This window comes from Lactuca saligna, chromosome 6, assembly GCF_052625555.1.
Source record: "Lactuca saligna cultivar CGN05327 chromosome 6, ASM5262555v1, whole genome shotgun sequence".
NCBI lineage: Eukaryota > Viridiplantae > Streptophyta > Magnoliopsida > Asterales > Asteraceae > Lactuca > Lactuca saligna.
The window spans coordinates 54394413-54400412 of record NC_136422.1 but is presented as its reverse complement, the minus strand read 5'-3'; positions in this window follow the sequence as shown (position 1 = coordinate 54400412).

The window sequence follows — 6000 nt, the reverse complement described above, 5'->3', positions numbered from 1 at the left end:
CTAGATTACGGCATCCCTTTTCTAGGTTGTAGCGTATTGTGTTGGGTCCTAGCCTTAATATCTCATTTGGGTGATTTATTAAGGACTCAATCTATCAACTAACTTGAATTTATGTTTTCTCCCGTTTTGTAGATGTCAAAGTTCGACAACTATGGTCTTCCCAAATCCGGTGGAACAAGCTTTCCAAATGAAGATGATATTCCACGATTCGATCGAGGAACAAGAAATCATGCTTCACTTCCTCCTCCTCCTCCAGTTATTCTCCCTAACCCACAAGATCGAAGAATTGAAAGGTTCAATGTCACTAAAGCTCTATTGGAAATGAAACATGAAGATGGTAAACCCATGTGTGCCGACATTCTAGGAATGAAATCACACATTGATAGGTTGAGAATGTTGGGTGTGTCATTTCCGGATAAGTTGGCTGTGAACTGGGTTCTGCAGTCACTTCCCGAGTCATATAATGAGTTCAAAAGAAAGTATTATATGATGGATCATGACAAAAGCCTCATTGACCTAACTTACATGCTCATTGCTGCTGAATCAGAAATGATTTGGCAAAGCAATGGAGCGTATTTGCTGGGAAAGGCAACCAACCATGCTTCCGAGGACGTTCTAGGAGAACCGACCTGCGTTTGCTGCCAAGAGAAAGGGCATTGGATACAAGTCTGCCCTAAGAGCCTGAAGAGTCCCGAAGATGGGAGAGTCAAAGAGTATGGTTGTACTTCAGGTAAAATCCACTATCTAACTCAATTAAGTTCCTATTCGTTGATTCTTAATACATAATGTGATAAGATTACATTTGAATGTTTTGCAGGATCGATGAAAAGAGAGGAAGCTTGATGAAATAGCAATTCGAAGATTAGATTTTGAGCTTAGATAGAGTTGTTAGGAATATTTATTACATAGTTTTTCAGTTGATTTTGTATTGTAAGGACAAATGTTTTCCGCTGGTATTATAAATAAAATAAATTTTGTTTGACATGTTTATTTATTTATTTCCTTGCAATGAAATCGTTATGAAGAATTGATGTTCATATATTTACAACAAATGGATGTGATTCTTAATTATGTTGTTTGTGGAAATGTCTAGAATTTACCAAATAGGGAAAGTTTCAATTGGATAGAGATTTGGAATCGTACAACAAGAATTGTATGGCGAATGAATAAACTTTCACATTTGGAAATTAGACTAATTTGTTGACAAAGTGTCAAGTGAAGGACTAGGAGATCAAGTACACAAGGTTATGTGTTGATCAAGTCCACTACAAGAGTAACAAAGATATTTGTCATGATTTACTAAAAGTTTAGCAAATATGATTACAACTATAATATTAAGTGTAATTCTGAATTGATTGTAAAAGTTTAAATCAATAAGCAGAACGAATAAGAAGAATCAAGTAGGCAGAAAGATAGAAGTTTCTCTATTCTAAGAAGAAGGGAGAGTACCTTTTATTATGTTTTATGATAGGTCTTAATGATTAAGAACCATATCTCAATTGATCCTCTAAGTAAGTCTTAATACAATTGTATGTCTAAGAAGAGGAATCAAGAATTGAAGAAATGGTTAAATCAAGAAGTCAATCATACTTCGTTCCAAAACAAGTCTTAGAGTTAAGATTGTGATATTGAGTAATAAGAAGGTTTATAACATTCATCAAATGAGGAAAGTTGTGATGTCTTGGATAAGACAAAGACCAACTAGGACCTATTTATGAAGTGTTTTGATAAAAACTACACTAACTCTTGAATATTTATCAAGAAATGGTTATCTTATATGTCAAGGAGTCAGTGGGAGTCTTAATTGTCTTGAAAGGTTTCAAGAACAAATCAAAATAAACCTTATCTAACATCACCAGCACATAACTTGAGGTTTATAACCTATCGTGTTGACATCATATTATTTATGTGTTGTTCCAATTAAGTTAATTATGCATGTGAGCCCTATGAGTTCTCATTATGCATAAAAGGCAAGGACCTTGATCAATGAAAGGTACATTGATAGGAAAAGGTGAGCTGCTTAACTACTTGGAAGACATGGTGGACAGCCGTGTTACCATAAGGCAAGAAATCAAAATTGAGAATGTTCGGTCCATATGAGTTTGGATTTGTTGCAAACCATGGTTTTGACAAATTCACATGGATAGGAACACATACACCATTAAAATCTAAGTGTAATAAGATTCCATCATTTATGAAAATGACTGTGAGGAAATGCTTTCACTAAGAGAGATTTTAAGAAGATAGCAATTGCAAAATTGTATTCTCGAATTCGATTATGGTTACGGTATCCCTTTCCATGATTCGAATTGTGAGATTTGGCAATTAGTCTTAATTGTTTAGACACACATATGAGTTATCTAATGCAAAGGTATATAAGTTTGAGAAGCCTTGATAAAGGATTATCATAGCATTAGGCACTAGAAACATGAACTTAAGAAATTCAATAAGTATTGTTTTTCTAGAAGTTAAGCTGTTTTTTGAATACATGTCAAAGCTAGTGGGAGCATAAGTGTTATGTTTATGATAATCATCATGATAGCAGGAGCATAAATGTTATGAATGTATGATTATTAAGGCAAGTATTGCAAGTTAGCAATATTAATTATAGAAAACAAGAGTCATACTTTGCAAAGTTGTAAGGGTTGAATAGTTGTGTTGCTATAATTAAGGGGGAGAATATTATGCTTCATTTCAAAACTAAAGGCCTAGGTTGTGGAATGTTAATAAATTTAGTCAAAGGATACATAGTGTGTTCTTAAATTTCGATTATGATTACGGGATTACTCTTCATAATTCGAATTGTGAGAACATAGTACATAGAATATTATGTCAGAAGATTAATAAAGTATGAAATCTTTATGTAAGACATTATGAATCGTGTCCCATATGCTTCGGGTATAGGATCGATTGAAAATGCTATAATACTTGACCATTCTAAAATTTTCTAAATGTCTAGCACATTTAGAGGGAAAAAGGACAATCGGTTTTGACTAAGATAATTAAACAACTATCAAAGAACAATCCAAAGTTCACCGAGGATTGGTCACTTGTGAGTAGTTGGAAGTATAGTATTGGATGGAGTATATCGACATTATTATGAATAGATAAGATTCTATTAAGAATATGTTGTCATATGGTAAGTATGGAAAGGTTTCCATATTGGGAGTTAGATATTGAGAATCTATGTCTAGATTAGAAACTTTATGCAAAAGGATGTTCAAAGAAACGTAATTTGAGTGAGAGACATCACATCTATGGAATTGTCTTGTAACAATCTCCGATAGAGGACTTTGTAATTTCATTGGCAATAGTCATTGTGACTTTAGTGCAGTGACATTACGAAAGGATCATTGCATAAAATGTTAGAATCTAACATATTCTATAAGTGGCAAGAATTTGATATTCTTACACTTGTGATAAGGATTGGGTGTTGTGGAATGAGTATGATTGGAAATGTGTTCATTTAATCTATTTCACAACGTAAGTACCATAGGTAAACATTGTGTGCATGCTGAGAGCATGGGACAATTGTTGTAATTCAAGTAAGAAGTTGATTACCCGAAACAACAAATAATGAGTAATCGATATGGTGATAAATAAAAGGTGTTTTATTTAAACTCAAAAGGTTTGAGGCCATATCGAATTAGTATTATTCTTGTGTTTCACTTTGCATGTTTTGACTTCCTGAATAATTTAATTGGTTTAGAACAGTCAAATTATTCGAACGGGCAACAGTCGTTCATATGTTGGAAGTAGGTATGAATGAAGACTGTCATGATATGGTGTGTGGATTGTCTAAAGAGTATTACACATAAGCAAATGTTTGTTGCAATGTTCATGAGTGCTTATGAATATGATTTGAGCATTGGATTAAACCCACGCTCACTTGGATTACTCCATGAATTGTATCACAAGTGATTGGTGAGAAGATAACATCTTATATTCTTGAAACCGAGATGTGTGAGTTGTATCTTGCGAGTCGGTTGCACATTGATAATATGTAAACGCACCAGTAACTTGGTGTTATAAAACATATTGTTGTGTGTGATTCGGTGAGTGAGTACAAGCAAACATTGAATCAAAGTTTATCCGTTCCTTTTATCCAAAGTAAGATAAAAGCGATATCTTTGGGCCCCTCGATGATTTAGTGATGATAAACGTAAATGCTCGGCCGGGCTAGGGCTAATTTGATTTGTTCAATTAGTGAGTCGTCATAAATCGGAAGTCGAGAAATGGTACAGAGAGAATGATTAGAAATCACGTGTTATACAATATCTAGAATGGAGGAATATATGATACCTTATCAAAAGGACACGCGTATCTGATAGGATCAGAGTTGACAGCGGCTTTAGAAAGCTACGATTGCAGATCAGGATCTGAAGTCATACGCGGAATAGTAATTAGCCTTATCCAAGTGGGAGACTGTTGGATTAGTGTCTAAGTCCATAACTATTTTGGTATGAACTTGACCCGATGGTGCATGGTCCTTTTGGGTTGCCTTCACCAAAGCAACTTGATAGGATGAATTATGGAGATAAAGGATTAATTATGATTTATTAATATATTATGAGAAGAATATATTAAAGAAGAAATCATATTGTTTAATTAATATTAGTCAAGAATTAATTGATAATTAATTTTGTGGCTAAAAGAGATTAATTAAACTTAAGGGACTAGAACTGTAATTATAAGATAATTGCAATTGGGCTATGGATTACCTTATTATATAAGGTTGGACGAATTCTATGGGGAAGCCCATTAGAAATCATCCAAGGCCTTTAAGAAAGGAATCCATGGGCTGCTTAGGGCTTAAGCAGTCAGATAAGGGTTTCCTAGTTTAAAACCCTAATAGCCTACATGTATAAATAGCACCCTTAAGCCCCAAAAACGTGATGATGAGATCCTCTAGGGTTTTGGACGATTTTGGGCAGCCTCCATTCTCCTTGTTCTTCATCCTCTTGCTCTTGGTGTTTGTGAACCATTAGAGGAGTTACATTTGTGACTCTAAGCTTTCTAAAGTCATTACAAGGAGGAATTGTGATTGTTATTGGTACATAACAATCAAGGTAATATCTTAAACCCATTATTATGTTAATATCGATTATCATATGCTAGAATTAGGGTTTATAGTCTTGGATGAATTGCATGTACAATAGAGAAACCTAGATCCAAGCATTAGGGTTTGTATGAGCACATAGGATGTTCTTATTAGTAGAAGATCCATCATGAGACTTTCCCTTCCAGTTCTTTGAGGGAGCTTTCCTTTTTTTCCTCTTTCCATGTCTAATAGCTGGAACTGGGGTAGAAGCAGGAGTGGATTCGACACTTTTCCCTTTCAATACATTTTCAATAGTTCTTAACAAACCTTGAAGTTTGCTCAATGTGAATTCCTCCTTGCTCAGATGATAAGTCATTTTAAATTGATTACAAAGAATGCAAGATTATGTGTATAGCCATCTCTTCATCAAAGTTGACATTCATCTTGAGAAATCGATCCACATATCTCTGCTTCGCATGTGTTCGTGATGGACTCTCCATCCTTCATCTTGGTTGTTATGAATGGGGTGACTATTTCATACATCTCTTGACATGCTCTTTGATGGTACTTTCCCATCAAGTCTTGGAACATCTCGTAAGGTCAAAAGTCCTCATAGAACCGCTGCTGGTCAGGAGTCATAGTGGCTACATAATGCACGATACTTTGGTCGCCTCCTTGCATTTGGCCCTATACTCAGCCATTTCTTTGGGAGTAGTAGTGGTTTCATCTATCTTGACGAGTTCCATGTTGAGAATATGTTCCTTATCCTCGTAGCGTAGGTCCATTATGATGTTTCTGATCCAATCATTGAAATTGGATCCATCAAATGTGACCCTCCCACAAATGTTCAGGAGCTAGAGTGGGTTTGAGGAGTTATTTTTGGAGGAGTGTGAGCCAGAAACGTTGTTTGGGCCAAACATCTTAAAAAGAAGAAAGACAAGTTTTTTTTATTAGATAGG